Source organism: Elephantulus edwardii, unplaced genomic scaffold (genome assembly GCF_000299155.1).
Source record: "Elephantulus edwardii isolate Elephantulus edwardi_28Jun2011 unplaced genomic scaffold, EleEdw1.0 scaffold00076, whole genome shotgun sequence".
Classification (NCBI taxonomy): domain Eukaryota; kingdom Metazoa; phylum Chordata; class Mammalia; order Macroscelidea; family Macroscelididae; genus Elephantulus; species Elephantulus edwardii.
Genome location: NW_006399826.1, coordinates 8,584,269 through 8,612,189, shown reverse-complemented (window position 1 = coordinate 8,612,189; position 27,921 = coordinate 8,584,269).

The window sequence follows — 27,921 nt, the reverse complement described above, 5'->3', positions numbered from 1 at the left end:
TTGCTCTTGAGTACTCTAGAGAGGTCCCTAACCGCAGACTTTCCCATCGCAATACTTTTTTAATTTCCTGGCTGCTGGTGCCAAGAGTGATTGAGATTGTTCTTTCCTAGTACCACTGGGTATATTTAACACTGCTTAGCTCTGGTGGCCTAGCAGCAAGAATCGGTACTGAAATCCCAAAGGTATGTGGTTTGAGGCCACCAGCTGTTCCACAGGCGAAGGCTGGGCAATCTCCTCTGTTTGATTAATCACCTCTGAAGCCTCCTTCCTAGAGAGTCCACTATGATTCTGTTCTGACTCTATGGTACACAACAACAACAACAAAGACATCTTCCTATGTCATCTTTAGATTACTCCTTGTTGTTGTTGTTGTTGTTAAGTGCTGTCAGTTATCAAGTCGTAGATGAATCAGAGCAACCCTATGAACGACAGACCTGAAAACGTGTATACCTTTCATCATTTCTCCAAGTTCATAGAGCTTGCAAACACAAGCTGTTTTGCAAGTGGATGCCACTCCTGCTTCCAAGCTTGTTTTAATTAGGAAGCTCCACCAAACACTGTCCACCATGGTTAACCATTATCGCATTTGACACATCAGTGTCACAATGTTTAGCATCATAGCAACCATGAGGACCTCTGTACAGCAAATGGACAGACCAAGGTTATACCACCTAGAAGAATGTTTGACCAAAACCAAATTACTCCTTATGTATGTAAAAGCTGGGTGATAAATAAGGGTGACAAAAGCAGAATCGATGCGTTTCAATTGTGGTCTTGGAGAAAGGTACAGAACAGTCATGGACTGCCAAAAGAACAAACAGGTCAGCCTTGGGAGAAGTAGTTAGAGTGCTCTTTAGAGGCAAGGATAGGGAAACTTCATCTCACATACTCTGGCCATGTCAGGAGGAGTCAGTCCTTGGAAAAAGATATTGTGCTGGGAGAAATAGGTCAGTGAAAGAGAGGATGACCATCAAGGTGATAGACACTGTGTATATAACAATGAGCTACAAGTATGGCTCAAGCTCTGGCAAGGTCCATAGGTCACAGTGCATTGTAGCTGACTTGATAGCAAGTAACAACACAACAGTTTCCACTGTCTTTACAAAGGCCTGATGGAACCATAATCTATAACGAGTTGTGCTGATAACTCAAGAGCTGCTCATCTCTGGCAGTTTGAATCCACCGGAGCTTCAGCAAAAGACAGATGAACATTCTCTTCCTGTTTTTATTTACAGTATCAGAAACCAACTGGAAGTATTGATACAGGTTGGAAACAACTTGAGGCCACAAAGTTTGCTGTTTGAGTCTCCTTGCTAAAGTGATACCTGGATTCTAATGAGCTTCTAAAGATTTATTGAAAATATTTTGCTAAATTCTGGCCATGACACATTCTGGGTGGTAGTTCTGGTCACATTCCTTCAACTTCAGTTAAGATCAACTGACTAAAATTTACGTTTATGTTCATGGAAGAGCTCTATATTAAATTTAAGCCTTTGTGGATATGTAGAATTAAAAGTGAAATTCCGTTCACTTTATATCAACTGTCAAGTTGTCAAAACACACTGACTTCATTTGAATTGGGATACTGGAGTGGAAGGGAGAGCATCTGCTTCCCCTGACATGATGACTCCCCACATTTTCTAAGAAGTAATTATTCAATCTCTTGTACCCAGCCTCGCTCTGAGATGAGGCATCCAAAACGTCCACTATTAAGTGTTTTTCAAATAGAAAACAAGATTTTATGACCCAGCAACTGCAGGATCAGTGATTTTGTACTCATTAGCCTTTGTGATAATGTGTGTCTGCTTCCCCTCCGCAGGCTAGGTTATGGTTAGTGTTGATACAGTTAAAAACATTTTTTACTTCATCTTTGCAGCTATCAGATCTATGGAAAATAGATGGAGCTTCTTTGACAAGCGTTTCTTGGTCTTAAACCACATGCCACCAGCCTTAGTAATCATTTGCGAATTTCAGGATGAAACAAGGAATCATATTAGAAAAGAATTTGAAACAAAAAAGAAAGCAGAGGCAGAGGTAATGGGAAACAATCACAAATGGAAACATTAAAAAATCAACTCTTTTTGTAAAGAGTACATGCTGTTGTTATTGTTTTGTCCTGTCAAGTCACCTACGACTCTTAACTGCTCTGTGTACAACAGCCCTAAACCCTGCCCTATCCTGTGCTAATCTCACTGTCTCCAAAACACCTACTTTCATTACCCCAGTCACTGAATCAATCCACCTCATTGAGGGTCTTCCCCTCCTATGTTGTCCCTCCACCCTCCCAAGCATGATGTCCCTCTCCAAGGACTGATCCCACCTTGCAACATGTCCGAAGTATGTCAGACGAAGCTTCAGAATCCTTGTCTCAGAGTAGTAGTCTGGTCTCACCCTCTCTAGAAGGAACTTGTTTGTTCTACTAGCAGACCATAGCATATACCCTAGTCTTCTACAGCACCACACTTCCAAAGCATTAACTCTCTTTTTATCATCCGTAGTCATTGTCCAGCTCTCTCATGCATAACAAGTGATTGCAAAGACTATGGCCTGTATCAGATGCACCTTAGTCTCCAGAGTGACATCATTGTTCTTCAGAACTTTGGAGAGGTGTCTGACAGCAGACTTTCCCAATGCAGTTTGTCTTTTAATTTGCTGGCTGTTAGTACTCAGAGTGTTGATTGCAGAGCCAAGCAAATTGAAGCTGTCAACAATCTCAATCTCTTCACCATCTATCATGATGCTGTCACTTGGCCCAGTGGTGAGAATTCTTGTTTTCTTGATGTTGAGCTTCAATCCATATTGAAGGCTGAAGTCCTTGACCTTCTGCAGCAAGCACTTCAGGTCCTCTTCAGTTTTAGCAAACAGGGTTGTGTCATCTGCACAACTTAGATTATTGATGAGGCTACCTTCAATCCTGATGCCGCACTTCTCATAGAGCCCAGCTTCCCAGATAATCTGTTCTGCGTATGGATTGAAAAGGTACGGAGATAGGACCCATCCCTGATGCACAGCCTTCCCAATTTTGAACCATGCAGTGTTTCCTTGCTCTGTTCTGATGGCTGCCTCCTAGTCCAAGTACAAGTTGCACAAACAAATGTTCTGAGATTCCCATTCTTCTCAGAGTCAGCTAAAGTTTGTTGTGATCCACACAGTCAAATGCCTTTCACAGTCAATGAAACACAGATAGACATTCCTTTAGTATTCTCTGCTTTCAGCCAAGATTCATCTGAGATTAGCTATAATTCCTTAGTGCCATGGCCTCTTCTAAATCCAGCCAGCATGTCAGGCAGTTCTCTGTTGATGTGCTATTCCAGTCATTTTTGGATAATCTTCAGCAGAATCTTGCTTGCATGTGATATCAGTGATACTGTTCGATAATTTCCACACTCACCTTTCTTTGAAATGGGAACAAATATAGCTCTCCTCCAGTCAGTTGGCCAGGTGGTTACTGTCCAGATTTCTTGGAACAACTTGGTGAGCTCATCCAGAGCAGCATCTGTATCAGTTTAATGCACGCTCAAAACAACCTTCCAGTCAGAGCTGACTCATAGCTTACCTTTAAGTGGGTTTCTGACACTATGTAGACTTTTCAGGAACACAACTAAGACTTCTGGAGTGACTACGGTGTTACATGCATAGGAAAAAGAACATTTTGGGATCTATCCTAAAGTACAGATCTGTGAATGAAAAAATAGTATCCATTCAATTATAAGACTATTGTGTTATTAGGCATTATTGAGGCAGAACAGGCTCATAAGTGAGGCTCCAGTGGATTTTCAGAGGTACTATTTAACATAGGCCCATCTTTCGCCTATGGAGCAGCTGGTGGATTCAAACCATGTGTCTTTGGGTTGGTAGCACAACTTTTTACCACTAAACCATCAGAAGTCCCTATGCATAATAGTAATATCTGCTAGTACAACTGTTATTTAAATATATACATCAGTCGATGAACATAATATTTAAGAAATTTAGGATTTCTTATGCTATTGATGTAAGAAGCAGTCAAGGTGTATTAACAATACTTAGCGATGTGAAAAGCAAATGCTGAAAACAAAAAGGAAGGATAGGCAGTTGGAAAATAATGGACTTGGTGAGAGAAATGACACTGGAGGGTGAAGGATAGAATTTTGTGCAAGGAACCATTTATTCATTGAAAAGACCTTTTTAGAAAATGCCTCTGAGTCTGTCTTGACTGAATTTAAAAAATCATTTAAAGAACAGATTTGAGGCATTGAACACTAATTATTGAAGACTACAAGAGATGTGAGATGAAATCAAGGATGTCAGCCATTAAAAGAACAAAATATCTTTAATTGATGTCATAAAACTGCTAATTGCATTGTTGTTGTTATGTGCTGTCTAGTCTCTTGCAACTCATAATGACCCTATGTACCAGTGCTCTAAACTCTGCTCTATCCCGTGCCAATCTCAACACAGATCCTTCCACTACCCCAAACACTGGTCTTCCTTTCCTGTGCTGTCCCTCCACCCTCCCAAACATATCGCCCTCCAAGGACTGGACCCTCCTTGCAACATGCCCAAATTATGTCAGACAAAGTTTCAGAATCCCTGCCTGCAAGGAGCACTCTGGCTTCACCCTCTGCAGGACAAACCTGTTTCTTTTTCTAGCAGTCCATGGTATATTCAACACTCTTCTCCAGCACCACAGCTCAAATGCATCAATTCACTTTCTCTCATCCCTAGTCACTGTCCTGCTCTCTGATGCATAACACACAATTACAAAGAGACTATAACCTGGATCAGGCGCACCTTAATCTCCAGCCTGACATCATTGCCCTTCAGTACTCTGGAGAGGTCCCTGATAACTGACTTTCCTAGTGCAATTTGTCTCTTGATTTTCTGGCTGCTGGTACCAAGAGTGTTCACTGTGGAGCCAAGCAAACTAAAACTGTTAACTATCTCAATCGTCATAAAGTCAAAACAAAAGGAAGAGATGCTGAAGAAAAAAGCTGAACAGAAGATTTTATATGACAGCTTAAGAAGACAAAGTAAAAAAAAAAAAGAAGACAAAGTAAAACATGACAATGAAATGTGCAAAATGCTAGAGTCGGAGAATAAAAAGGAAAGAACTCTCTCAACCTTCCTAAAGTGAATAAACTAAATATCAAATTCAAGCTTTGAGTTGCAATACTGAGAGATGCTATGGACAAAATCTTAAGTAACTCAGGAAGTATCAAAAGAAAATAGGAGGAATACATAGAGGAATTGTACATAAAACAATTGGTTGATACTAAAAAATTTCAGGAAATACCATATGAGTAAGAACCCCTGGTAAAAATGGAAGAAGTTCAAGCTGTTTGAAGACATTGGCAAAAAATAAGGCTCTGGAGTTGATAGGAGATCAACTGACATGTTTAAACTAAAAGATGTTTGCTCAGATATTTAATGGCAAAAATGGGTGGTTAGGATGGTTTCTGACCAGATTCAACAATGTATTTTAAGGCATCTGCAACAGAGTATTTAAAAAAAAGCAAGTCATTTTTGCATATGAATTTAACACTTGTAATTCCAGAACACTTAATTGTATTTAGGAGTGTTGTATACATAGATCAAGAAGCAGCCATTCAAAAAGTATTTTATATACATAGACTGTTAGGAGAACAAATTGATTTGTCCTGGAGAAGGTGAAGCCAGGCTGCTCCTTGGAGGCAAGGATTCTAAAACTTCATCTTACATACTGTGGGCATGTTGCAAGTCCTTGGAGAGGGATGTCATACTTGGGAGGGTGGAGGGACAGTGCAAGAGACGGAGACTCTCGACGAGACTGATTGAGTCAGTTGCTGGGCTAAAAGGGGCTAGGTGTGTCAGAGACAGTGAGGTTGGTACAGGATAGAGCACAGTTTAGAGCTGTTGTACATAGGGTTGCTACGAGTCACAGATGACTCCATAGCACACAACAATCACAATAACAAAACAGTTTAAAATAAGGTAAAGTATGCCTCAGGGTTGTATCTTTCTCCATACATATTCAATCAGCATCTTGAACAATTAACTGGACAAATAGGACTCGATCAAGAAGAATGTGTCATCAGAATTGGAGGAAGCTTTATCAACAACCTACATGATGCAGATGACACAACTTGGCTTGTGTTAATGAGAAATTGTTGTCATTTCTACTGAAGAAGATCAAAGACTATAATCTTCAATGTGGGTTAATTTTCAACAACAGGGAAACAAAGTGCTTACAGTTGGAACGATAAGTAACACTGAGATAGATGGAGGAAGGGTTGACGTTGTCGCAGCTGTAGAGAAATCAAAAGATGTGTTGTGCTAGGAACAAGCTACTGTCAAGAATCTCTCCAAATGGCTAACAAGAAATGCTGTTAGATTAAGGATAAACATGCAACTGACCTAAGTCCTGGTATTTTCAAATACTTCATTCTATGGAAAAGTTGAATGGTGAATATAGAATACTGAAAAAGAGATGCCTTTGGATTGTGGTGTTAGCAAAGACTATTGAATATACAAAGGACTTCTCAAAAAAGAAACTAATCTTTCTCAGATGATGTGCAACCAGGTTGCTCCTTAGAAGCAAAGATAATGAAACTCCATCTCACATAGATTAAGCGTATCATCAGTTAGCTCCAGGCATAAAAAACAAAAACAAACAAAAAAAAAACCTACAAAACGTCATTCAGGATAAGAGATAGAGTCAGAAAGAGAAAGGGAGACCATCAATGAGATCGGCAGAGATAGTTATTACAATTATTGGCTTGGAAACTGCAGAATTAGTGAAGATGACACAGAATAAGGTTAGGTTTAATTCATTGATTTTAGTGTTACTGGAAATCATAGTGTACTTGAAGAAACCTAACAACAAGAATCACTCTTAGCAGCAAATGTTATACTCCTGCTTCTGAAGTGAAGAAAAAAATCAATGAACGACCCATATGATTTTAGAAATTGGCAAGCCCCAAATGCATAGGTCAGATGTGATATTGAAGACTTCAATCAGATACATGCAGAGACTTCTGGTATTGATCTTTCTTCTTCAGTTCAGTGGGACAGATTTTAAATTTCTAGCTCATTGATTATGAAAGCTAAGGAATCCCAAGTTTGGCAAGCACTTTGGCATGCTGCTTGCTGTCTTAAATCCAAAGCATCATATGCCAGATGATAATGAACCAGATACAGGATTCAGATCAAGCTTTACCAGAACATTCTCATGTGTTAGAATGTGTGTCCACACTCAGCACGCTATTAAATGCATTCATGCTCTTGTATTATGCTCTGATTTAACTTGCAACTTAATTTCTTTGGGTTAACAGATAATGTATTATTTGAATCAACTCAGTAGACTGTTGGCTCTAGTCAGTGGAAAAATATATCATGCTAAGTAAAGGTAGAGGACAGAAGGAAGATCATCAGTGAGTCAGATAAACAGTGTCTACAACAATGAACTTGATTATGGCAGAAATTGTGAGGATGATTCTTACTAGTTTTGAATAGTTTTGCTCTTATTCATAGTCATTGAGCTGACTATGATTTATAGAGATTCTTTTTATAGTAAACTGATAATATCTCAATCGTAGTTGCTTGGGGCCATTGTTACAATTACTTTTTCAAATTTTGATCCTTCTACTTAATAAATGGATGCCTCCATTTTTGCTGAGCTTCTACTAAGCACTGCTTTCTTTTCTAATACTTGGTCTCTCTTGATGATGTATCTACACTAAGAAACTCAAAGTACTTGCCATTCTCATTTGTAAAGAATATTTTAGTTGCATTTCTTTAAGATTTGTTTGTTCTTTTGACGGTCCATAATACACTTAATAGTGTAAGAGAACATCATAATTTGAAGATATCTGTTGCCCCTTTTTCTTCTATTGATTTATACAAAGCTTTTTAGAAAGTTTATATACATTGTTATTCATTTATTCTTCAAATTGTGTTTCATACAGTCATTATCATGCATTATGTTTTAAATGGAATGCTATGCAGCACTCAGAAGCAACAATTTTGAAAAAATGCTACATAACTTGGGAGAGTTTGGAAAGTTGCGTGAACTAACTCAGTTTCATAAGGACAAATACTGCATAAGACCTGTATTGTAAAACTAGAAGGATAACTAATAAAATATATATGCAATCCAAAGGGGGAAGAAGTGGGAGTGGAGGGGATTGGAGGCGGAAGGGGCACAACTACAGGGTTGCACAGTTTGGTGCATGGAAGGAGGGTAGAAAGAAAACAGGAAGGACCCAGGTGAAAAGACAGGGTAATAATAGGCAGGGTTCAATGGTGAGTAATTTTATTAATTACATTTTGATATTTTCTTTTTGTTCTCTGTCTCTCAGATGCATATGATGCAATTGAAAACATCATGGCTTGGTTCAGCAGTGCCTTAACTATCAAAGGAACATCTTTGCATTTTAACACTTTAAAGGGTTCTTTTTTGCAATAGATTTTTTCCAATAATATATGTTCTTTTATTTCTTGATTGCTGCTTCCATTTAGGGTATGATTTTTGATCCAAGTGGAACAAAGTCCTGGACATTTTCCATTTCTTAACCATTTGTGTGTTTGCATGCACATACACATTCTACAGTCCTAGTGAATCCAATTATACTAAACGATTCTAAAACAAAATTATGTTCTACTAAAATATAAAATATTATACCTTTAAATTTTTTTTTTAAAAATCATTTTCAGACCTTACTTTCCCTTTTCACCCCTCAATTGAGACAGGTCAGGTGGCTATTTAATATTCCTGAAATCTTTCTGTGGTTTAATTATATTTTGTTTATCCTTGAGCTACATAGAGAGAGCTACATTGGCCGAGTGGACAGAAAGTTATGCTACCAAGCCCAAGGTGGGTGATTTTAATCTGCGGCTCTCAGGCCTGGTTCAATTTTTTTTTTTTTGTCAAACATTCTTCTAGGCAATATAGCACTGATCTGTGCATTGCTGTACAGACGTAACTCATAGTTGTTGTGATGCTAAACACTGTGACACTCATGTGCCAAATGTGATAATGGTCACCCATTGTGGACAGTGTTTCCTGGAGCTTCCCAATTAAAACAAGCCTGGAAGCAGGAGTGGCATCCACTTCCAAAATGGCTTGCCTCTGGAAACTCTATGAACAGTGCTCAGGCCATTTGTTCATACGGTCGTTATACGTTGTCTATGACTTGACAGCACCTAACAACAGCAACAACAACTTCCTTGAGCTGGAAAACCATACAATTAATTTTTGTTATAAAACTGTGTTAAGAAAAATGGAACATTCGGAGTTAGTAAAATGTAAAGAAAACAAAGCAAAAGTTAATTTCATGGTGGTGGTCGTAGTACATTGTCTTAAAATGTGACATTGCTTCTTCTTCCTTGTCTCCTCCTCCTTCTTCTGACCTTTTGCTTTCTCTTTCTTCTCACAAATCTAGACCACTATGTTCTAGTAAAATGAAGCTGATGGACGTTCAAACCTCCAGAACAACATGCATTTACTATATGAATAGTAAAATATAATAGAAATAATGGTATTACCTCTTTGAAATTGAGTGAATTGTCAGAAATTATGGTGAAGTATAGATGCTATATACGTGTAAACATATGAACACAAAGTTAAGAAAACAAATAAAAAATTTTGGTCTAATACATTTCATCTTCTCTCTGATCCCTATTCCCTAAGACATGAATGAATGAAAGTATAAAATAGCTTGCAAGTAATATTCATTTAAAATATTTCAATAGCAGTTTCATTACATCTAGCCATTGCAAAAGGCTGAGAGTGGGCCCCAGGGAACTGTAGCTACTTGACAAAGGTCATTTGAACAGTAAATTACGTAGAAAAGAGTGGCTCCTGGAGACTTAACCTCTGTACCCTTCCTCACTGTTTTCTAACATTCTACTTTTCCCTGATACTGTCATAAATGCTTATGTTCTGTTGATGATAATGAAACAACAGCAGTGTTCTTTACTGTATCTTTGAAATAATATTGCTTGTTTCCTAAATGGAAAACGAAAGCAATGCCTGAGAAACACAGACATTCTTGAAATGTACTGTTGTGGGTTTTTTGAAATTGTGCATTGCCTTGCATACAAAATTTGTATACATTGTGTTTCACTCGTATATTGTGCTTCACACATTCTTACATTTATGTTGTGTTTCATATGATCATTCATACACATGGCATCTTATAAAATTAATCACCATTGATCTATGCCTATTATTATCTCATCTTTTCAGGTCTCCATTGCATTTTGCCTGAATTCTTCACTCCCTCCCCCTGCTCACCAAACTCTGTCATCCTTGTGAATCCCCGCCCTCCATCCCCCACTCTCCTCTCTTTTGCCTTTTGGACTTTTAAATACATCTTACTAGTTATCCTTCTATTTTACAATAATGGTCATAGACAGTATTTGTCCTTATGAGACTGAGTTAGTTCACTCCATATAATGCTCTCTAGACTCTTCTACATTATATGGTATTTTACCAAAGGGTTGCTCCTTGATGCTGCATAGCATTTTGTGTGAATGTACTATAATTTTTAATCCATTTATTTGTTAATGGACGTTTGGGCCGTCTCCATTTTCTTGCTATTGTGAATAACACTGCTATGAACACAGGTGTAAAATGTGTTCTTTCTACAGGATGCATGCATGGAAGCCTAGAAAGTTCCGCCCAAGATATGTCCTACAAAACCCAACGTGTTTCTTCTTTGATATTACTGATGATATCAGAATCCTACATATTGGTCTCACAGAAGAGAAAAAGAGAAAGTAAGATAATTAAGGAGAGAGAGAGAGAGAGAGATTTTCTTGCTCTATTGCCTTAGAACTAGAACTATAGAGTAATATTTGACAATATACACTTTGTGATTTTTAAATTGTTTTCACCTCTTGACTATTTTGACCACTCTTGCCTGGACCAAAAAGATCAAGACAAAAATATATCCAATGTTATCTTAGCAGGTTAGACAACTTTTAAAGTGCTTAAAGAATATTCCGGAGGGAAAAGAAAGATCAGGTCTTACCAACACGTATAAAAGATGTATATGCAGTCATGTTGTGAATTTATCTTTTTATCTTTCTCACATTGTAATTTCACTTTTTTGAAGTGTCTAAATTTCCACTTAACAATTTGTTTTCTTAAAACGTAAAGTTTTCTTAAAACATAAAAGATTAATATTATTATTTACCATTTACCACTTTAACTATGAATTAACTGAGAAATTAAGAATTGAAGTTTGACAGGGATTAATTTTTGCAGAACAGTACCTTTCAAACTCAGGATCAAACCAAACCCAGGACATACATTGATTTAGACTCATGGCAACATTCCATTGGATTTTCAGACTGTAAATCTCAAGGAAGACTATTTCTCTTTCTCTGACTCTGAGTGTCTGGTGATTTAGAACTACAAACTTTTCAGATTAGGAGCCCAACACGTTACAACTACACAAACTCAAACCTTAGTAGTTTGAATCAACAAAGTTTATATCTTACTTATTATACACATTCATTGTGTGAGAAAGGGAAGTTCTCTTAAATATTGTTCTAATTATCAAATCCTGTCGAAGAGGCATTCATTTTGTAAACTATTATAAATACAATGACAAAGGGAATGATGCCTATAGGTTTTAGAATAGTCATCTAAGTCTCTCAGTTCCAATATATGGAACAGAAGACCTAGATTTAGACAATAAGAAGCCAAGAAAAGCAATGTTATCATGAATGAGTAGAATGGGAAGAATATGACAGTATTATGAATGACCAGGACTTTATGCAAGTTGTACGATCAAATCCTAGAGAGGATCCATTTTATTTCTTTATACTTCCTGCACCGAAAGACTATAGATAATTAGTACATTGCATCAGTTGATAGATCAATGGGTTATATTTGTCAAGGTAACTAAATGCGAGATATATTTCTATTCTCTGGATGAGGTAGGTTTCTTATTGTACAGTTGGCCTTGGATTCTAGCTGTCTTTGAGCTGGTGTGATTGGGTATTAAATCAGCTTCTCACCTGAGTGTCTTCAAACAAATGTGAAAGTCTTAAATGCATCACTTTCTTCGTCAGTCAAGTGAGAATTTTTCTCACCTTGGGAGAACTCTGTGAAAAGGAAATACTGTAATGCATGCAGATATTCCGAACCAGAAAACTACTGTTGACAAATCAATTCCAGCTGATGACAGTCCTCCATAGAGGAGACAACTTTATTAGATCGTTGCAAAACTTTCCAGAGATCGCCCGTATTTGTTCCACAGGACAACATGTGGATTCTTATCAAGAACTTTTAGGTTAGCAATCCAACATATAATGCAGTATGCCACTATGTAACTATATTTATAAAGTATTTGCCACATTGTTGTAATTATCACTGTGACTTTGAGTTGGAACCCACTCATTCATAACTGACTGTCTAACAGCTTTTCAGAGACTGTTGCGTGGAAAGAGATTGCTGATCTTTCTCTGGCAGAGGATCTAGGGAATTTGAACACGTACTTTTTCCAACTCTTTACCATTAAGCCACTAACATATTAAATATTACACTTAGAGCTAAATCTCTTTGCATGCAATGATCTCCCTCTGAAAGCCCACTGGAAGGTAAGCTATGAGTTGGTTCTAACCCAACATCACACAATAGAGCTAAAGTTCATTTTAGCAATGTAAATAATCAATTGTTAAGATTACCAGACCAATGACAATGGAAACAAAATAGGCAAAACAGCAAAACCATCAGTAGTTGTAGAGCTAGGATCCACCAGCTCTACTAATTTATAATTCAACGTCATACTTTAGTTTCTATGTTACATTCTTTTTTCTTTATGCATCAAGTGTGCATATACTTCAGATGCATCTATAGAGTCCTGTCAGGAGGATTATTAATATCCATTACATCAGCATAAATATTAAAAGTTATTGGAGTTTTTCCTCTCTGTGTGCATGACAATTACTCTGACAAAAAGAGGAAAATGTTCAGTTTAACTAGTTTTGATACAAGCAGCCAGGTTGCTCTTGGTCAATTGGAACCAAACAAGAGCTATTTTTTTTTAACTGAAATTTTAATGAAAGTTTATAGCGACTTTGGATTTACATTCATTCATTGTTGCATGTTTCCCTGCTGCCCACCAACAAAACCAAATTTTGAACATGATAAATATATTATAACAGCACTTTCAGAATACCATTGGCTTGAAATTAATAAGGATTAGGGTTACCAAAGCAAACGTTATTATAGATAAGTTGGATCTGAACTTGGGTAAAGGCTTTGCGTTCTTGAGAAAAGTAAATCATCAAGGAATTAATGCCTTAGCTAATTTAGTTTATCTGACTAAATATGCTATTGGAGTTTGATGTAATAAGATTCAATGGTGAACAACTTTTGGAAAGAAGAAAGCTGAGAGCTTAATTAACCCTTTGGTTAGCAGAAATCTTTAATTTGTGACTAACTCTTCACTAATAATGGACCGATAGTTTAGAGACAAAAGGAGCTTAGTCAAGGTACCTGAAAATTGCTGTGTGCTCCTGAAGAAAATTTCCTTTTATTTATGCTTTGGCTGAGGGCTGTCCTTAAAAAGTTCATATGTCTTCATTTCCCAGGACCTTATGTATTGTCTAAAATAGTGTTATGTTGAACTCCCAGTTAACATGACACATTGAGGTATATGAGGATTTCTTTTCTCTGTGTTAAATCACTGCAGAGGACAATGATAGAGACATAATGCATCTGCATACACATGCAAGGTAGTTTGAATTTAATGCATTTCATATCATTAAAGTTAACATTTCATGTATTATATTTTCCTTTAGAATACACTTGCATACATCCATATACATATAGATATATGCACGCACACACACAAAATCCCATTATGTAGATCAATTTACATGATCACAATGTTCATATCCATAAAGCAGTGAACTTCCCAAATCAGATGCATGCATAAAAGCATCGATGCATAAAATTTCCATCTTGCAAGTACAGAGAAAGTTCTAGTAGGCATTTAGTGCCATGACAGGTCACTTAGGTTACGACTAGCTATACAGGACATGTTAATAAGATTTAACCTTCTTTGTATGTTGCCAAAGAGACGAGGGGTGGGGAGGGGTGAGACCTTCTTATCTTTGAAAATATCAAAGAAAATTAAAAATAACCACTTTCCCTCTGATCCCTGTGGCTGCATGTTTCCGAGCTGCATAAATGAGGTGCACACAGCAAGAATGCATTTTTTTGGGAGGGGGGCAATGTGAGGTCTTCATCCATTCCCTTCTGATCACAGCCTAAGTGACTGACTGATAAAACAGCATTTGATGGAGAGTGTGTGTGTACAGAATTACTCTCATCTCCATACTTTATATGGCTTTTCATCCAGAATAAACTCCACAGAGATTAATATTAAAAATGGAATGCTAAAAACCCAAAGTGCCATATGACAACACTTAAGTGAAAATTCATTAGATTTGTCATTTCTGTTAATTATTGTCATTTCAGCTAATTACTAGTCATTCCTGTAGGTTATTAGATGTGTCGTTTCCCCATCGGAGCTGCTATCTAGTACCGTCTTTGATTTGGGTTTCTTAGCACACCCTTGGGCAGTGGATCAGAGGCCAGTAGTGGGTCCAACCGGACAACACAACCCTGCAGATTGTGACCACAGGGCAGAATGATTAGTGAGGAATCATTAACAACTCCTGTCCTTCTCACTGGCTGGGGAAGGTGTGAAGGGGGTGGTATAATTTTCTTTTTTTTATTATTATTATTAAATTTTATTAGTTTTAATGAACATTTACAGGGATTTTGGGTTTTCATTCCTTCATTGCTGCACCATTCTCTCTACCCTCCTCCCCAGTTTGTTCTTCTTCCCCCTCCCTCCGAATCTCTGTTTTAATTGTCCAATTGCCACAGTGCTTGTCAAAGCCAGTTCTAATTAATCTCCTTTGTCAGTGTGTCCTTTGCCATTCCCTATCACTTCTCCCTGAGAGAGACTTCACCCTGAGTCATAAGGAAAAGGGGATGGCGTATTCTCTTAGCTACTTCCTGCTGAAAAGGGACGCTGTGGGTTTCAGGGTGAACAAAACCAACAAAAGCAAAAGGGATTGTCTGGGTTAGTAGTAATCTGTGAAGACTTTATCTACAGCTTAACCAAGCTCTATAAACCTCATGAAGTCAGCAACGTCCACCTCCCTAGGGTCTCACAATTCATATTGGACAACAGACTGAGGGCACGAGAAGAGGTGCTGAAGGAAGGATAGCTTAGGGAAAACGGTGTGGGGGTGATTTTCCCTATAAAAGCTCTCTGAAATGTTAGCAATCATTGCTGAAACTCTGTGTGTGTGTGTGTGTTTCTTTTCCCCTCAGGGAGTTATAAAAGAGAACCTGATGATAGTAATGGTAAGATTCATCTAGGAATTACATCAATGAAATGAATTTCAGGTAGCATGAGAAACAAAACAAGGAAATGCAGATGGTACATTTAGAAGAAATACCAATTGACTTACACATTCCCAAGCAAGCAAAATGGACATTTCATTTCTATATCTTGAGGGTTTGATTGGGAATCATGGTGTGGTCTCTGCGAATAAGGCAGGCTGTGCTAATTATGAGGAATATTCATGGCAACTTTATTGGATAGCTGGATAAATGCCTTCTCATTATATTTTGGTTTTGTACATAATCAAAATAAAATGGAAAATTGAAAGATTATTTTGGAATTCATTCCGTATAAGCAGCCAAATTCATCAAATAAATTACTTTTGCAGGGGAAATTTTTCTCCTTTTGGTCAGGATAACCCAAATACCCTATTATTCACTTACTTCAATTTGCCACTTTTGTCTCAGAAGCCTGCTGTCCCTGCAAAGGCTGAGCCTGAGTGTATAATGCTGACATTTCCAAATAAATTAATCCACCTACATCTTTTATCATTGGTTTTCCTTCCATAAATTGAGTTAAAGTAGTTGTTCTATATCGCTTTGTAGTATCCTGTTAGTATTAATGAGGTGATAGGGACCCTAGTAACATAAAGAGGCTGAAGTTTGTGATTGAAACATACTTAGTGGCTCCTTGCAAAGGGGGAAAAAAATCTGGTAGTCTGTTTTCATAAAGATTACAACCAAGAAAATCCTATGGGGATGCTCTGAATTGACTCAGTGCCATCTAGTAACAAGAAGCTTTCAAATAAAGAGTATTCCTGCTAGTCAGGTAACAGAAGGTCAAGGAGTACAGTCTCCAATATGAATTGAAGCTCAACATCAAGAAAATCAAGATTCTCACCACTGCGCCAATTGGCACCATCATAAAAGATGGAGAAGAGATGAGGATTGTTAACAACTTCAGCTTGCTTGGGTCCACATCAATACTTTGGCACTAACAGTCAAGAAATCAAAAGACAAATTGCGCTTTGGAAAATCTGTTGTCTGGGACCTCTCCAGAGTGCTGAAGAGCAAGGATATCAGTCTAGAGACTAAGGTACACCTTATACAGGCCATGGTCTTTGCAATTACCTGCTATGCATCAGAGAGCTGCACAATGAATAAGGTTAACAGAAGAAGAATCAATACCTTTGAGCTGTGGTGCTGGAGAAGAGTATTGAACATGCATACCATGCACTGCCAAGAGAACAAATGAGTCTGTCCTGGAGAGGGAGAAATCAAGCTATTCCTTGAAGGGAAGTACTTTGAAGTCCCGTCTAATGTACTTTGGATATGTGGCCCTGAGGGACCAGTCCTTGTATATCACGTTTGGAAGAGTGGAGAGATGGCACAGGAGAGGAAGACCCTGGATGAATTGGATCAGAACAATGCCTGGTGCAATGGGGCTAGGTGAAATTGACTCAGGAAAGAGATCAGGAAATTGAGCTATTGTGGTATGAGTCACAAGTGACTTGATGGCACATAAGAAGAACTACAACGTACTGCTCAGAGTTCAATAATATTCTCCATATACACTGCAAAGAGGAAAAGAAAGGAGAGGGTGAAAGTGCTTAAGATCCAACAGAATAAAAAAAATTTAAAAAAACAAAAAAAAAAAGAAAACCCAACAACCCAAACACACAGAATTCGGGCTTTTTAAATTCAAGCATGATATCCTTAAGCTTTAGGACTTCTTTGGAGGTTGATTAATAGTTGCTGCTGAGTTGATCTGACTCATTGAGACTCTATGAGTTTTGGATTCCAATTGTGTCATAAAGTTTCTAATCGTTGAATTTTAGGAAGGAGATCTTGAGACTTTTGTTGCAAGTATATTCTGGGGAAATGGAAACCTCCATACTATTGGTTAACAGCTGAGCACACTAACCATGTAAGCACAGCAACCATGTAATAGTACACTAACCGGGTAGTAATACACTAACCATGTAAGCACACAGGCCTTTCTTCTAGAAGGCATCAGCACTACAGCAAAGATCAAGTTTACTAATTCTGAAAAACAACAGTTATAGACATTCACAGAAAATCAGCTGTTTCACAAACTACTAAGATTTGTCTGTAGTCCAAATTCTTCCAGAAGACTATTCTGTTGGTTATTAAATAGTGGTGTTTTACATCCCTAGATTATCAAGTGTTTACAGAGCAAGTTGGTTTCCCATGCAATCATTCATATAGATTCTGTTTTATGATATTCATTACAGTCCCTACATTGCAGTAGGGAGCTTTGTGATAGCCAAGGAGTAAGGAGTTGTACTACTTCTCCGGATGCAGCTGCTCTGTGGAAGAAAGATGGGAAATCTCCTGTGTTACCTGTAACCTCTATCAGCCCACTGGGGAGGGGTGAAGGGGTCAGCTGAGTAAGTTCTGACTCAATGACATACAGCAATAACAACTTTGCAATAATGCTCCTCTTGGTTCTTTCCTGGGATTTTTATTTCCATTTATCTTGTTACCCTGCCTCTTCCCACTTTCTGAATTATATTCTATCCCTGGATAAATACAGGTATTTCGATCTTGTGTGATTGTCCTGAGAAGTGAGTACCTCCTGAAGTTATTGTTCATCATATAAACCTTTTGGTTGTTTGACTGAAAGTTGAGCTACAGTTGAATGAATTTAGTTCCAGGTTCCAAAGATGATTAAATAAGTGTCATCAGCACTGAGGGTTGCATCAGTGTCTCTTAGATCATTAAACTGGGCCTTTATAATGGTTGTGATCTGATGATTGCTTTGTTCCACATTTTCCTCCAACACTGTCCAGAATCTTCTACTATGATCTCTTTTATCACACCCAGGAGTGATGGTTTGTTCTCCTGGTCTTGGGTAGTGAGGAATGAAATTCCTGTGGTCTCTATGTCTTTGATTTTCTTTGCTCATATTTATTCTCAACAGGAAGACACCAATAAATGACCTCTCAGAAACTTTCAAGACCACAGTATTTACTCACTAAAGTAGTGTGAACATTGTCATAATGAACTACGTTACACTAATAGACCTTAATATCACTGGAATTATGGTCATGAGTCCTTGTTAATATTATTGGGTACCACTGAGTTGGACTCTACCCACGGCTGATTCTCCAGCTGTTTCCCACAGACAGTAAATGACAGGGAAGGCGACTTCCCATCTTTTTCCCCACAGAGCAAGTTAGTGGGGTAGAAAGGCAGATGGACCTTTGTGTTGGAAGCTAAGTTACTTACCACTGAGCTTCCAGAGCTCCCTACAACTAACAATTTATTCCTTCAGTGTGTTCAGTTATGATTAAGAAGCTTACTTGACTCTTTCTGTTGGATCTACTATGTACATGAGTATATTTGCAGCAAAAACTATTGTAAGTTTTAAGCTTTGAAATGTGGACATGGGCTATTAACATGTGCGTTCTTCAAATTTAGGAAGCCAATGATGGTATTTTTAGAACAGAATTGCAATAGGTGGAAATAAATTAATTGGACTTAAATAAGCTGCAAGAGGTTTGGAATCCATAAAAGGAATACAGCCATCACAAAGCAAAGAGACTCAAATAACTTTTCATGTCAAAAATAGAAGTAAATGAGTAGAGGCAAATTCTCCTTGGACTGGAATCCAGAGTAAATAGAACAGTACCTTCTGAGTAAATATTATGAAAGGTGGAACCTACTAAATTAATAACAAAACTGATAATTTATACCTGGATTCAGGACCAATCACTCTTGACTGTTAGTGGAAAGCTTGGTAGTTTGGACCCAGCCTATCATACCTTATAATAAAGGACTCACGTTTAACATTTGAAAAAAAAAAATCAGCATTTCAAAACAACCGAACACAGTTCTTTGGCAAGTGTAAGATCAGTGTGATTCACAAATAAAATGCAACTCGTGCTAGTGTTTATGATAATGGACAAATTCTGTTTTGTTGAAGCAAAGCAGAGATCATGTCAGGCTGGCACGGAATTGAAAAGGGTAGGTTTACTAAATCAGAGTCAACCGGGCAGCATCTAACAACAACAACATCAAGTGCAAACATGTAAATCTAAAGAACTGAAAGGGATACACAATAATCGAGGAAGTCTCACCTAAATGTAATTATCAAACTCAATCTAGGCTCAAGAAACCAGAATAAACACAAGTGGCAGAAACGGAAGAAATTATCTTAAAATAGCCAGTAGGTACATTTGAGTTCTTTGTTAACTGTGCACAGATTCCCCCTCAAGCTTGAGAATCTCGTTCCTATCTTCCTACAAGAAACTGGCAACAGGCTACAGGTGTTTGCCTGCAGCAACTCTGGGACAAATTGGAAAGGGAATCGAAAAATAACTTAGCACACGTGAGTGTGCATGTGCGTTTCACCACAATCAATCACATTTTCTCTGACATTGCTTCATTTATGGATTATTGCAAAAACACAGGAAGAATGTGAAAAGATAATGTTGTAAAGCCACCGGAATGAAATTGGTGGGAGGAACCCATTTCTCACTGTGTTCCCAAGCACCTCTGCACTCCAAATCCCAGCATTGTTTAAACCTCCATTCTATATAAGAAAGCTAATCAAATGACACTCAGGAAAATTGACTTGGGTTTTCAATCTGGTTTCAGATCTCTAGTGTACTTATTTCAAATGGCATTTGTTATTCTCTGCATATCCTTAGGAACATGCCCTGTCAAGAAATGCCATACAACTTCAAACCGTGTTTTTTCCCACCTCTATAACTTTTTATGTATTCCCTTTTTACATTTTATTACAGCATAACATCTAAAAATGAAATAAAGATTATAGGCAATGCTTCAGGACCTAGAGTTCTATGCCTTGCCCTGAATATAAAACTGTGTTGATAGGAACCACTGTTATACCTTTGTAAATTGCTCAGATCTCCCCACTGACCATCACTGTAATTATTTCTGCTTGGAAATGAAAGGTTTGATCGGCAGAGAGGTTATTTTTTATGTCTATCTTTCTTCCATTCACCTCAACTACACATTTCCCCTTGGTGGTAGATTCAGGAGATTAAATCTGTATTTATTTATAATACTTATCTCTGGGAGGGGGAGGATGATCAAACAGAAATGAAAAGGAAAACAAGAAATTGATTTCAGTAACTTTTGAAAAACCTTAACAGTACGAGGGTTGGTATTCTTTTCATGATTTTAATAAAAACAGAAGTGGTGGGGTAATTGTTCTCACTGAAATTAGTAAGGAGGATGAGGGTGAGGAGAGAAAGGGAGAGTGATTTCAAATAGCATTGGAATTTTCTAGAAATAGAATAACTTCATCTAAAACTGCACATAAATACAGAGGATAATACAGCTAGCTGGTCTTGAAAGCAGTATGTTTGGGCTGATTTTAATGCAAAATCTATAGAGTTCACGTCGTATAGATTCCAAAGGTTCATGTCACATCAATTCTCCTTTTTAGAGTCTATGCTCAACTTTTGAATACTAGTCACTTTCATCTCAGACTTGAAGATAATGCAGAATTAATTAGTTCTTCCTTTGACCTAGAAGGAGTCTCTGGGTGATGCAAATGGTTATGGTGTTCCGTTATTCACATAAAGATTTGTCCTTCTAACCGACCTATAGGTGCCTGGGAAAAAGGTTTACTGATGTGCTTCTGAGTTAGGTCTTTGAGAATACTACAAGAGCATTTCTACTCTGACACAAGGGATCATCGTGAGTCAGAATGGACTGGATGAAACTGGTTACTACTGATTTCACCCAGATCACACTCTTTCCCTTGGAGGATATCCAATTATTTTAATGTCATTTACACTTTAGAAGAATACAGCAAGAAGTAAAATATGACAAAGTAATTGGGTGAGACATATGGGGTGGTGTTGGTGTGCATATTGGAGTAGGATAGAGGAAGACAGAGTCCTTTTCTTTTTCTAACTGAGATTTTAATGAAAGTTTATAGAGACTGTGGATTTCCATTCATTCATTGTTGCACATTTTCCTCTCTGTCCACCTCTACCCCCAGTTCATATTCTTTGAAAAAAAATTTTTTCAGTGTTTAAAATCTACCCCCTGCTGCCTCGTTCACTTTACTAGTCAGCTCTTACTCTGGCCTGTAGTCATGCAAATAATACCTAATCATATATTCCTTTTAAGCAGTTCTCTCCCTCATCTGTTTCAATACAGTGTACATTATTTATTCCCTCTTTTCTTAGTTTTTCCCCAAACCCCATGTCAGTCCTGTTTTATAACAATGGCATTGTGTAGTGTTTGCCCTTTTGTCACTGAGATATTTCACTCAGCATAATGTCCTACAAGGTCACCCATTTTGAATAATATTTCATGAGTTTTTATTTTTTAATGCTGCATAGTATTCCAGTGTGTGAATATACTATAGTTTCTCTAGCCATTTGTTTGTTGATGGGCACTTGGTTGTTTCCAACTCTTTGCTGTTCTGAACAACACAGCAATAAACATGAGTTTGCAGGTATCTGCTTGAGTGACAGCCATGGAATTACTGGGTCAAATAGTTTCTATTTCCAACATTATGAGAAAGTGAGTGAGTCAGAGTCTTAATTCTATTAACTAGCATCTACTTTGTGTTTATCATTTGCCTATTTAGGACCTGATTATGCCATTTCTAAGAAATTTTGGATATACACAAAACTTATCTCCTTCTAAATGTTGCTGTTATGTGCTGTCAAGTCGTTGTTGACCCTCTAGCAAGTTTTTGGAGATTGTAAATCACATTGGAAAAACGGCCAATCTTTCTTCTGTGGAGCATCTGCTGGACTCCAACTGCTTTCTTTGAATTCAGAGCACAACTCTTTATGCTCTAGACCACCAGAGTTCCCTTCTTAGTAAGAAACTACTATGTAGGTATTGCAAAAGTCCTCATCACAACTGAACTGGAAGGAAATCATAACTGAACCTCCACTGTGTTTCAGAAGCAGTAATTCATAATAGAGGAGGTTTCAGAGACAAAACAGCCCAGCATTCTTACTAAGAGTGACTGGTGGATTTGAAGCACCATAGAAGTGTGGCTTTCGTATTGGCAGCACACCTCTCTACAGGCAGTGTCACCCAGCTCCCCAAACACAACTAGCATGAAAGCAGAGCCAAATAGAAAACTACAGGATGGAAACTGCACAAATTGAAAGAGTCATATTCTATTTGTTTTAAGATAAAAGCTATTGTTGTTGTTGTTATGTTATGTTGAGTCACTTGCAGCTCATAGCGACCTTATGTACAACAACTCTGAACTCTGCTCTATCCTGAGCCAACCTTATTGCCTCTGGCACACCTACCCCCATTATCCCAGACACTGAGTCAATTCATCCCATCCAGAGTTGTCCTCTTTTGTACTGTCCCTCCACCCTCCCAAATAAGATGTCCTTTTCCCAGGACTGGTCCCTCCTTGCAACATGCCCAAAGTATGTCAAATGAAGCTTCAGAATCCTTGCCTCACTGGTCAGACTGGTCTCACCATCTCCAGGATGACTCTTTTTATTCTCCTATCAGTTCGTGGTATATTCAATACTATTTACACAAGAACTTCAATTCTTCTTCTATCATTCATGGTCATTGTCCAGATTTCTGATGCATAGCAAGTAATTGGGAAGGCTAGGCCCTGGATCAGGGGCACCTTAGTCTCCAGACTGGCATCCCTATTCTTCAGAACTTTAGAGAGGTCTCTGACAGCAGACTTTCCCAATGCAATTTGTCTTTTGATTTCCTAACTGCTGGTACCAAGAGTGTTGATTGTGGAGTCAAGCAAACGGAAGCTGTTAACAATCTAAATTTCTTCCCATCAATCATGATGCTGTCGATCGTCCTAGTGATGAGAATCTTTGTTTTCTTGATGATGAGCTTCAAAACCAAATTGAAGGCTGTGGTCCTTGACTTTCTGCAGTTGTTGTTGTCATTGTAGCAACAGTCAGAACCAACTCACAGCTAACCCTTAAGTGGGTTTTCAGAGCAGAAAATTGTATGCAAGGAGATTGTACATCTTCCTCCGGTGGAACAGCTGATGAATTTGAGTCACCTGCTTTTGTGTTGACAGCACAACTCCTTGCCACTAAGCTACCAGTGGTCCGAGTTTCTCTCCCTTCCATTCCTCCTCACCTTTTGTTGCTTGTTGCTTTCCTTCCCTTTCCTATCTTAATTTACTTTATTCTTTTCTGTTTGTTTGTTTTCTTTTTCTCTCTCTTCTGCTTCTGTTCTTTCTTTTCAAAGATATCAACAATCCTGGAGAAAAGATCCTTATGAGCATAAGGGTCCCACATTAATGAGTCAGCCTGCAGTGGGGTAAGATGTTTCTCCAGCATCTGAATCTCAGAGGAAGAGAAGACAGATGTCCTTCTCCAAAAACCGGTCCCTCCTGGCTACGTGCCTTAAGTATGTGAGATGAGGCTTCAAAATCCTAGCCTTCAAAGAGAAACTTGGTTTCACCTTCTCCAAGATAGACCTCTTTGTTCTCTTGGAGGTTCCAAGTTATGTTCAAGACTCTTCTCCAAAACAACTACTCAAAGGCATCGATTCTTCTAGCATTCTTAGTCATTGTCCAGCTCCCTGATGCATAACAAGTAATGGCAAAGACCATGGCCTGGGTTAGGCATACCTTAGTCTCTAACCTGACATTATTGCTCTTTAGCACTTTGGAGAGGTCACTGACAGCTCACCTCCTCAATGCAATTTGTTTTTTGATTCCTGACAGCTAGTGCCAAGAGTTCCTTCAAAATTATCAAGGCCAACTAAACAAAAACCCTTACTACAATCACACTGATCCGGACTTACAGTCACTATCCCAGGTTTCCTAGGCTATAAATCTTTTTTTTTTTAATTCTTTTTTCCCCTAATAGTTTATTCACAAAATTAGATTACAAATTTAAAGAAATTCTTTCAATTTTCCTCATCTCCCCCCATCAAATTGTACAACCCAATCATTAACCCCCCCTTCCCCCTGCACATCCTCATCCCTCTGCTTCCAGCCTCTCCCACCCCTCCTGGGTCCTTTTACTCATTCTACAATAACGGTTTTTATACCGTAATTTGTAGGACTGAGTTAGTTCACTCAGCATAATGCTCTCTAGTCCCTCCCAAGTTAGGTAATAATTTACAGTTATTGCTCCTGCATGCTGCATAGTATTCCATTATGTGAATATACCATCAGTTCTCAATCCATTCATTTGTAGTTGGAAATTAGGGCTGTTTCCATGTTCTTGAGATGGTGAATAATGCTGCTATGAATATTGGTGTATGAAGAGACCCCAAATAAACAAAACATTTCTAAGAAAGAAAAATGAGGTTGGAGACATAGCATTCCCTGACCTCAAAGCCTACTGCACAGCAGTGATAACCAAAACAACATGGTACTGGTACAATGACAAGCACATAAACCAATGGAACAGAACTGAGAACACAGAAATAGACCCAACTATCCACAATCAACACTCTTGGCACCAGTAGCCAGGAAATTAAAAGACGTATTGCCATGGGAAAGTCTGCTGTTAGGGACCTCTCCAAAGTACTGAAGAGCAATGGTGTCTCTCTGGAGACTAAGGTGAGTCTGATGGTCTTTGCTATCACTTGTTATGCATCAGAGAGTTGGACAATGATTAGGGAGGATAGAAGGAGAATTGATGCCTTTGAGCTGTGGTGCTGGGGAAGAGTATTGAATGTACCATGGACTGCTAGGAAAACAAACAGATTTATCCTGGAGAGGGTTAAACCAGGCTTCTCCTTTGAGGCAATGATTCTGAGGCTTCGTCTAACATACTTTGGACATGTTGTAAGGAGGAACCGATCCTTGGAGAGGGATATCATGCTTGGTAGGGTGGAGGGACAGCGCAGGAGGGGAAGGCCCTCTATGAGAAGGATTGATTCAGTGACTGGGATAATCAGGATGGGAATGTCAGAGACAGTGCTATTGGCACAAGACAGAACAGAGGTTAGGGCTGTTGTACATAGGGTCACTATGCGTCGCAAGCGACTCGATGGCACATAACAACAACAAAAACAATCTATGGTCAACAGATATTCGACAAGGAAATCAAAGCTATCAGATGAGGAAATGATAACCTTTTCAACAAATGGTGCTGGTAAAACTGGACTTCCACCTGCAGAAAGCTGAAACAGGATCCACATCTCACACCAGGCTATAAATCTTTATGGGAGGAGACTTCCATCTTTGGAGTCACATTGTCAACCTTCTGGTTAGTAGCCTAATACTTTCCAGTATACTGTCAGGAATACTTTCTTCAATGTTAGCTAAGATTAAAAACCACAAGTCCTGGTTTTGGTAGGTACCACAGTTAGGTAGCATCTTTTCCCATCTATCACTTTACAGATGAGAAGAGTAAGGCTGAAAGATGTGAGCTAAGTTGCTCAGGACAACATAGCTAGTTAAATGATAAACTGATACATTAAAAAAAAATATTGTCTCAACTCAAAGGATAAGTAAAGTCACAGTCGTACAAATAAAAGCAACCTCCCAGATGGCCCCACTAATAGTTACCTTCGGAACACCCTTAACTGCCAGGGAGAGATCCCTACACTAATTAGCCCAACAGAATGCCCTCGTTTAATAGGACCACGGCTATGCAAAGTCACCTTTGGTTTTTAAGAGAGGAGCATTCCTTCAGCAGTGCAAAGAGCTTGAAATGTACCTGAGATAAAATCCAAACTGATCGCTTGGAAGGTGGAAGAGGATAGACAGAAGCGGTTCCTGTGAAATCGGACAGAGTACCTGCCGGATGCTGATTTCCCCAAGCTTTAGTTGACTTCAGGTTTAAGAATTGTTTTTGGTATGCACATCACTGCTCCTTGTTCGAGTTAATTTGTTTAAACATTCATGAAGGAGAAAATGTTTTTTTCAATTACAGACGAACCGGGGTGTTTGCTGATCCATGAACAATGTGAATATTCAGTTGTGGAGACTTGTACTGCCTGGTAGCCAAGTTCTTCTTTTTTGCCTTCCCCGTTAAATGGCAAAATATGTTAAGGAAAATGATAGGAAGTGTTTAGCATCCGGTTTCTCACAATGACTTGATTTGAATAATGTAGCAGTGTGACTGCAGTATTCCTAGGTCATAAAGCCAAACCAAAATGATCGAATCTGGACCGAGAGAAGTGGAGACATTCATTCAGGGGACTGACAATACCAGTGGGGATATGGTGACCTCAGCAGTGACATGTTTAACACGAGGTGCACTGCTGACTCATTGAGGACAGTGTTTTTGAAATGTGACTCAGATAAGCCAGAGAAAGTTGTTCTTAGAAGCATCTCAGTTAATGACAAAAACCGTTCAGCTTGTAAGTGGCAGGAGGGGAGACAGTGGAGTCGAAAAAAGAGAAAAGAAGAAAGAGGATGCTCTATAATCTTCTCTCATGCTAGTCCCAATGTCCGGTGAATGTTGTTTTTAGGTATCTTCGGGATGAGTATCCTAAGTGCATAGTGACCATATGAACAGCTGACCAGAGCCCTGTTCTGTTCTAGTCCATCCTCATTAAATCTGATATACTAGAGCCCTTTGCTGACATCACCATATTAATCTATCTCATTGGGAAATCTCTCTCACTGACCCTTCATCTTTTCAAGCATGAGTCCCTTTCCAAGGAATAGCCTTACTTAGCTATATGTCCAAAGTGTGAAAGACAAAGCTTCACTGTTTTTGCCACCAAGGAGCATTCTGCCTGCACATTTCCCCAAATCATCTGTTTGTTCTTTTGGCTATACATGGGATATTCCAGAATCTTCTCTAACACCACATGCAAAGGCATCAACTCTTCTTGTGTCTCTCTCATTCATTGTCTAATTTTATGATGTGTAACAGGTATATTAAGAGCTTACTGTATAACTTGAATAATTAAATTAGTGACTGCTGTTGGTAGACAATAGAAGAGTACACATGCCAGCATTTAGGGATAGAAGAGATTATATACAAATATCATATATTCACTTGTGAGAAATAAATGGGATTCCTTTTTATAGAAAGACCAAGAAAGCGATAATTATTTTCCAGACAAAATAAGCAATGGTTTGTGTTAATGGAATGAAGGTATAGTATAGTATAGTAATTTATAATAATAATTATAGTTATTGTTGCTAGGGACATCTAGTCAGCTCCAATCGATATGGCCCTATGTACATCAAAATGAAATACTGTCAAACCCTCTGCCACCTTCACAAAAACCTCTGCTGTGCTTAAGCTGATTATTACAACCACTGCACTAATCTATCTTTTTTTACTGATTCTCTAATTTACCACACATTGTGAAGATGGCTCAACATAGAACAAGATTCAAATCTATTGTTCATGAGATCACTTTGAGTCTTAGTCAACTCCATGCCACCTAACAACAACAACATTTATTTCTCCATACAGTGGATCCTCCTGAAAACGAAGTATTTGACGTGAAATTTCACCATTCTTGTTTCTAAGGAACATTCTCACTACACTTCCTCTAAGAGAGATTGTTATTTTGACCATCCATGGTATATTTAATGTTCTTTGCCGGTACTATAACTCAAAAGCATTGTTTCTTTAGTCTTCTTTATTTAGTGTCCAACATTTTTTTTATGTTTTTTTTCTATAATTATATTTTAT